General features: G+C 35.3%; 1 long non-coding RNA gene across 1 annotated transcript; it reads left to right on the top strand.

Moving 5' to 3' along the window:
• The first annotated feature begins 1,009 nt into the window (after positions 1-1,009).
• LOC144333228 (uncharacterized) lies at positions 1,010-8,273 on the top strand. The gene is made up of 4 exons (XR_013401737.1): positions 1,010-1,095; positions 3,071-3,167; positions 4,413-4,467; positions 8,095-8,273. It is a non-coding gene; the product is annotated as an uncharacterized LOC144333228 (long non-coding RNA).
• Positions 8,274-8,675: the final 402 nt, after the last annotated feature.

The following is an 8,675-nucleotide window of genomic DNA, read 5'->3' as shown; positions in this document are numbered from 1 at the left end:
AACTTCATTAAAATTCCCACAATTGTATGACTGTTGCAGTCTAGGCCACATATTTTATTTTTATTTTGTGACTTGCTACAAATAAACTCGTGCTTAGTCCCAGACTTCTCTCCTAGCTTGATAAAATGTAAGAGCCCCTTTTAAATTAGTATACGTTTTGACATCTTCAGTGGGTTTTATATGTACTCAAGTGGTTCTTTTCCTACACGGTTTTCTCATATTATTGAATACGCTAAGGAAAAACTGATGTTATTACTATGTTCGGTGAATTTTCAAATTTAGTATTAAATGTATGCTCTTTTGTAAAAATCTACTTGCAATTCGTGTGTTGAAATATTTCTTCGTCTCTTACTCTAATTTAATCCACCAATTGATCAATCGTTAATTCAATATTTATCTAGTCCCTACTCTGTTCGACGCACTATTCTGGTTGCCAAAAATATAAGTGAACAAAATGAATGAAAATTCCTGCCCTCATAGCACTGTCACGCCCTCTCAATAGTAAACATTTTTTTATAAGAAATGCAACCTTCTAATCACAAAATTTAATTGTGCTCCACTTTCTTCAACCTCTCTTAAAGTTTCAATTATTTATAAGCATAATTTTTCCAAAAAATAGATTTCAAAATCACAATAATGTATAGCACATTTCACATCTCTCTTGTCTTCTAAATTTTTCCAGGGCTTGCTTTCCAATTAGAAACACCTTGTGTTATAAATGTCTCCTCTTATATCTAAAATTTTTGGTAAAACAATTGGCACAAACGACAGAATGCTCAATAGTTTTACCATTGAAAATATGAATATGAATAATTTTTTATATTTAGTAGTATACTTTAAAATTTCATACGTTGAGGAAATGTAGGTTGATTATTTTTGTGGCAGAGGTTGATAGTAGTCCTCCCATGTATATGTTCTCCTTTCTTCGTAATTCAACCTTGCCCTTGTTGGGTTCTTTTATCAGTAAGATGCTGGAGTTTAATCAGCCACAGCAGACTGTGAGGTGGAAGCCACTTGGTGATTGTGGCCCAGCACCAAGATAGAAGGCATTTGGATCCCTGATGATCACAGACCCAGCATGTCATCTCTGCACAGGTGACATTAGATTCTATTTGAAGAAGAAGACATCCATATTGTTTAAGACATTGTTATTTAGAGATTTCTGTCAATAGCAGGCAAACCTAATCCTAACTAACACAGCCTACAACGTCCTTTCACAAATTTAACAATCTATGCTACATCCTGTATAATTCTTACCATCTTGATTATTTACTGAAGATGATGAAATGTTCATCTCTGTCACATGACTGTTATTGGCAATAGCATGATTCACCAACTCTTGGAGATTTTCCTGAAGAATAAAAACACCAATGTTTGTTTTGACCTTATTTGCATATAATCACAGATATGTAGAGATAAACCAAATCAATCTTGAACAAAATAGCAAATGACTGGTGATAATAAAAATATCTGTATGGAGAGAGGCACAGCTGAAAAGGTAAGAGGAAGCCACACAAATACCAGCTAAGCATGGGGAAGGCAATGCTGGAGTATTTAATTGAGTCATTTCAAGTTGTATATGACTTTTACTTGTTTTTATCAACTACAATGTTTATTTTATTTAACCACAGTAAAACGAAAACTGTGACTTGTGTTTCACAGGGAGTATAACTGATTTAATGGAATTGTTGCAGTTTTATCACTTTTCTGAGTTAAATTTTGCCTCCCCTAACTTTTCTGGGAAATAAAAATTCACATATTCTCTGTTCTTTTTTTCCGTCCTCTGCTTAATTCTATCTATGCATGACATTTTATAGAAGGCTCATGTTCATTTTCTAATCAAGATGGCATATATTAAAAATCAGATCCATCATGGGTCATGCAACTATCATATGACGCTGATTATTTTTCCAAATTCCAATGATTTACAACTGCCGTTTAATTGCCTGAGAGCATTTTAATCCAGGGAAGTTAACATTACTTGAACTGCTACATCATTTAATTGTAATATTATAGGTTTACAAGCAAAAGCAAGCCTTGAACTAGAGACAGCAAGTCTACAAAAAAAGAAAAAAAAATCCAAAAGAAACCATCAAGTTTTAAAAATTGATGTCAGAAATATCTCATTTAGTTCAAATAAACTACTGTGAAATAATATCCTTTAAAACATGTAAATAAAGAGCTAAGTACCTAAAAGTAAAAAATAATATCTAGAGGAAAGAGATAATTTATGTGTTGGATAGTGAGATTAGGCATAAAAAGTCTGGTTCCCAAAACATTTATGAAATATTTACACCATTCCTCAGGAAATGGCTAGAATATAAACAAAGTACCCTACCTAGAAGAGCTTCAAAAATCATTTTTATAGTGGCAATTAATTTAATTTCTGAAACTCCAAGGAAATTACAAATCTATTGTGAATGTTTATGGTACTTGACAAATCAAGACCAGAAATTTTATCATCATTCACAATCATCATCAATTATAAAACTATTCAAGAGAGTCACATAAGAGAAAAATACTTTTAGCTTAGATGCAACTGAGCAAAAGTATGCTTCAAATTGTTTTTAGCATGATACACAGAAGTCCAAGTTACATTTTAAAATTTTTGATTCTACTACACACAATTTTATTAGATTTTAATACATTACTAAACCAGAATAGCAAATGCCATACCCTGGTATCACACCAGCTAAAAAAATATGATCAGAAATTCACTTATTCCATAAATATAAAAGTGTGAAAATTTATGGACTTTCTTTTTTCATAATTTTAAGTTTTAAAAATTTTAGCAACTCTATGTTCCCCACTGCAGTACAGAGAAGCAATATGGTATTGTGATCAAGAGTGGTTAATCAAACTGTCCTGGGTTCAAATCCAGGTTCTGTGCCATCTGTGTAATCTTGAATAAATTATTCATCTCCACTTGCTTCAGTTGTAAAAATAAGATAACATTTATCGCATAAGGTCATGTAAGGAGTAGATTGCAAAGCTCAGAGCTTCAAGTAAGAAGTGGGTATAAAAATCCAATTCTGACCTCATTTACTCTCATTTATTTACTCTTTTTTAGGTCTTCAAGCAGCAGCCCAAGGAAGGAAAAATAAGGACACACATTTTTGGCTGGATTAGTAACGTCTTTCCTTTGTCTTCATCCACCAGTGTTCTTGGTACACTGAGAGGAAACAAGAAATTTTAAAAACCTTATTTTCCATGTCAGAAGCTATTAAATCATTCCATTTGCAATAACATACTTTAATCTTCTCCAGGTTTCATAAATTCTTGGGACAACTATAATAAATGTTATTTGCTTGGAAACCTAAAGAAGAATGCATAGTTAAATTTTTCAAAGTATGACCCCCATTATAGTAATACTGAAAGAGAAGCTAAGTGGTTGAATTGGAAGGATAAGCGATAATATTGCTATGCTTCTGAAAGAGTACCCATTCAGGAAATGTTAGGAAATCTCAGTATTTGGATCCAAAGCCCTTACCAAGAGACCTTGGCAGATGCAGCGAATCAGTCCTTTATTAGATGTGTCAGTCTCAGTTGCACACATATCTTGATAGTTACGATGGAAATGTTCGTCCCCTAGTCACAATGGAGATAAGTGCTGAAAAACCTCTAGAGACAGGCTGCTTAACAACTAGTGAGATTCCCTGGGATACCCATGTAGAATCTCCTGCATTTCATTTGAGGTTTCCTCCCAGTATACTCAGATAATTGACTTTTTTTGATTTTTTAAATTAATTCCACATTAGATTCTGTATTACTATGAACCACACTACCGTTTATGGAGAATTAACATCTGGTTACAAACAGTGGTCTCATTGTTTCAACCTCATGTGGGCTTACAGGATTTATAGGAAGTTCACTGAAACCAACACTTCCTTATTCTGTTTAAGGATTATCAAAGATTTATGAATTCATTTTATAAAATTTCCATCCTTAACCACACTTTTTAAACACCTTCTAAAAATCAATTACCTCATTTTCAATTAATTAAGCCAATTAAACTATGAAAGATGTTCACGTGATGATAGCCCCACAGTTAACACATTTCAAGAAGCTGTTTTGCCTTTCACATCTCTTCTGTTACATGCAGAGTACTAATCTCTACCCAGATCCTCTCTATATCAATCCTCATTTTTAAAGGTAGAGACCCAAACATGACATCTTAATATGTACTTTTTACATTTAAATTGTAGTCAAGAATTTTAAAAAATTATATCATAGTAAAATGTCTATTTGGCCATTGAAACAGTTCCAATATGACATTAATGTATCAGAGCATCCTTATGAACCCCACGAATATGTACAATTATTATTCGTCACTTTCAAAAAGTAAAGAATAAAAGAGCACTTAACGTTTTAGTAAATCGAGGCTTGTAAGTAATGCGAGTATTGTCTTCTAGCTTCCCAGAAAGTGTGGAACATTGGCCTTCCTTTTCAGATTCATGTGAAAGCTTGGTAAGTATTATTCTTAAATGAGATAGACGAGTGTTCCTTAAGCTCATCTTTCCGCTCCCAACTCTGGAGAGAGAATGATGCCTACTTACACTCGGATGCACTGGGTCATATAACTTCACCAGATCACAAAGCCCAGGTCAGATGCATATGATGGTGTGTCACTTTCTACCTGGAAAATAGCGATCATTCCATCAGCCTTCAGGGTGTTTCTTCTAGGGGCATAAAAGGTAAGATGGCAAGGATGCCTAATGCCGAACACTAAGTGGACAAGTGACCTCCAGCAGGTTAAAGTAGCATAAAAGAAGGCTGAGTTAGTAGTGAAAGGAGCTGGAAGCCTAAATTATCCAACAGTATGTATTTCCTAGCTATGTTGTCTCCTAGCCTCAATTTACTCTTACATAAACAGAGTAAAATCAACAGGAGTGACCCACTAGAGCAGAAGAGGGTGAGAAATAGAGGAGGGCAATGATTTAGACCAGGCAGAAGAATGGGCTTGAAGAAGTCTTTCCCAGAGTAGCTGATGCTTTAAGACAGGTATAGGACTCACCTGGGTGAATAAGATTTTGAAAGAAAGGTGGCTCAGACAGAAGGGATAGTGAATGTGCAGGGTTATTTGATTCATGAGATAATCAAAACATTTATCCCACATTGTGCTTGGTCCTTAACTGTTAATATGTTTCCTCTTTAGTCCAACAAGGCAGATGTTGCCTAATCCAACAAGAAAATGTTTGCTTTTGGCAAATGTGCTGCCAGCGACATTCTTAGCACTCAACAGAAGAGCACCTTAGAACTATGGAAAGGCATGTCAAAGCCAGCTGCTGCACTAGTGTATGAACTCCGCCATTGCACAAAGCCCTGCACTTAGGAGGTTTCTAAACTTGTTAATGCTTTGCTGTTGCTGTCTTAAAATTCTTAATAATTTTGAACAAAGCAACTCACATTTTCATTTTTCACTGGTCCCCACAAATTACATAGCCAGTCCTATTTATGCTATCAGATAATCCCAATTTGTGTAAATCAGATGGATTCACATTCTGGTTTTCTTACTTCTTAGCTTCATGAACTTCTAGGAGCTTTAATGATAGAAATATCAAAACTTTTTTACTCATTTGTGAGGATCAAATATATTTTGATTATAAAACTAATTTTTGTTTTATAAAGTATTGCAGCCGGGCGCGGTGGCTCAAGCCTGTAATCCCAGCACTTTGGGAGGCCGAGACGGGCGGATCACGAGGTCAGGAGATCGAGACCATCCTGGCTAACCCGGTGAAACCCCGTCTCTACTAAAAAATACAAAAAACTAGCCGGGCGAGGTGGCGGGCGCCTGTAATCCCAGCTACTCGGGAGGCTGAGGCAGGAGAATGGCGTAAACCCGGGAGGCGGAGCTTGCAGTGAGCAGAGATCCGGCCACTGCATTCCAGCCTGGGCGACAGAGCGAGACTCCGTCTCAAAAAAATAAATAAATAAATAAATAAATAAATAAATAAATAAATAAATAAAGTATTGCAGAAACAGAGAACAGTAATCAGTCAGCTAATGAGATTCTTGTTTATTTTTTTTTTTAAATGCAGTTATTTGGAATGATTTCAAATATCTGGAAATTAGTACGTGCCTACTGCCATTTCCTCTCTCTTCTTCTCCTTCTCTTTTTCTCTGTTCCCATTCTGTCCTTTGCAATTGAGCTTATAGTATATGATAAATACCGTACTGAGTGCCAAAAACACAGATCCAAGCAGACACAGTCTCTTCCCTTGAGGAGCTTATACTTGCATAGAGGAAATAGAAACAGAAATTGACAAACTTGGTGAAGTGTAACAGGCATTTCATAGAAAAAGCACAGGGTGCAATAAGAATACACAAGAGAGCAGTAGCTAAGATTTGGGGAGGTGATGTGAGTGGAAGTGGCTCTGGAAAGTCTTTCCCAAGAGAGTTGATCATTCAAGAAAGGGATAGGATTTAGATGAAGGAAGGAGGCATTGGAATGAAGGTGTTTTAGGCAAAAGAGAAATTGTGTGTGCAGTCATAAAAGCTTGAAACACATGTTTCTTATGAGAAAGCACAAGTAGTTCTATTTATCTGTGTCAGAGATGCATGTGGAAGAGTGAAGAATTAGGACGCTGGAAAGGGAAATAGGCAAAAGCCAGATCCACGGGTATTATAAGGGGCAAACCAGAGTTATAAATTCACCCTGAATGCTCCTTGAAAATTATAAAAAGATAATGAAAGTAGAGAGATGATATAGCTAGAAAACAGTGTAGAGATAAATGATAATACAACTTAGATAAGAAATATTTGTGGAAGAACAGCTGACTCTAGTGATACTATAGAATGGAAATTCAGAGCAAGCTTCAGGCCCTCAAGAAATATTTTATGGAGCAACTATGAAGGAGCAAGTACTTTGTTATGTTCAGAGAACACAGAGATAACTAAGATAGATCCCCTCTTCCCCAGAAGGGTGGAATGCAGTGTAGTGAGTGCAGTGAGCATGCTCTGCCCATGATATTGAACAGAAAAGGGGCCTCCAAACTCCCTAAGGGACATAGAGAGTCTTTTGCAAAAGAACTGACACTAAGTCTCAGAGGAATGTCCTGAATTGAGACTTAAAAGATTAAAGGAAATAATCAGACACAGGACGAGATAATTAAAAAGAAGGAAATATTCTAGGCAAAGAAAGTAACATAAGCAAAGAAAAACAAATGAGAACTTACATAGATGTGCAGTGTCCAGGGGAGAGGTGGATAAGAGACTGAACCAGAACAGTAATTGTAGAGATGAGGAATAAAAAGGAAAGCCAGATTTATGGAATGTTTAGGAAGCATTAACATGACTTTGTCATTGTTTGGATGTGAGAAGTGATGGAGGTGGGGGAATGCGAGGAGACTTCTTTTCCACCTTGCCTCTTTTACCCCTTAAGTGCCAACAACCACAGACAATTTCCCAAGCTATTAATTTTAGCTAAGTGTTTTTCCTCCTCAGGCTATGTTTTAGAAGGAGAATCTGTGGTATAAATCTATAATCACTGTAAATTGATATAACTACAGTCACACTACTGTTTAACTTGATTCCAAAACAGATATACTTGGAATCCCAGCACAAACTTGGTTTTTCAAATATAGCTCCAGACATAGTCATGGTCAACATGGTCCCTTGTCAAACAACAACTACTTACCATCAACTTAATACATCATATACAAGGCGTAAAGATATCTCCTTCCTCAAATCAAATTCAAGTGGTTCCACTGTAGCATCACAGAATTTGGGGTTGGAAAGCATCTTAATATTTATAGAATCCAAATATTTGGGATACTCTCTGCAATCTGAATTTTGTATTCACAATTTTCTTGAGGTCAACAGGCTAGAGAACAAGACAACTTACCACTTGCTTTGATAAGTTTTTCTTTAAGTCCTAGTTCTGAGAAATAAAATGATTTGAGAACCTGAGAACAATAAAATATGACTACTGATTTCATAGTCCCATGTACTTTCAAATTCATTTTCCTATTTTGTCAAATCAAGGTTGAATTTTTCCCTCCTCATTTAAATGTTTCTCATGCTTTTTGCTGTAAGAATAATATTAAAATGAAATTAGTCACTGCTTGTTTTTATTTTGCCTGGCTTCTTTGACAGGAGAAAAGAACACAGACTAAAAGGAATATAAATTCAAAAGAATGAGTGAAATGGGAATACACAAGGCATGAGCAATAAGACTGTTCTGTCAGAAACAATGAGAATAACTGCTCTACAGCTTACAAACCAGAAACTTACACGTTGCATCTCATTAAATTTTATTTTGAATATTGAGAACATTCCGTGCATGGATAACAAAGTCATAACTCCAGAAGTAGAACCAGTTGATGAAAAAAAAAAAATTCTAGTCAAAACATAATTTATCTATTATGTACAGGACAGGCCAAAACCTTGTTTTGCCTCCTGGAAAATTATTTACAAGAAAATGATTGCTTAGAATGTTCCTTCTTTAGGAGCTCCCCAAAATCTCTAAATATAGGTGGTTACATTAACTAATTCAACCTAGAAAACAAGCGCATCCCCCACTTACGTATACACATGTCTTACCAGATTTATAATCTATACTATTTGGAGCAAGGAAAAAGGATTTACATATTGAAACAAAAGGAAAATTATAATTTTTTTTATTATTCGATAAGGCAGTCATAAATTTCTGACATAAACACATGATTATAAATGGA

The sequence above is a fragment of the Macaca mulatta genome, chromosome 11, assembly GCF_049350105.2.
Source record: "Macaca mulatta isolate MMU2019108-1 chromosome 11, T2T-MMU8v2.0, whole genome shotgun sequence".
Lineage (NCBI taxonomy): Eukaryota > Metazoa > Chordata > Mammalia > Primates > Cercopithecidae > Macaca > Macaca mulatta.
This window is presented reverse-complemented; position numbering and strand designations above follow the sequence as displayed.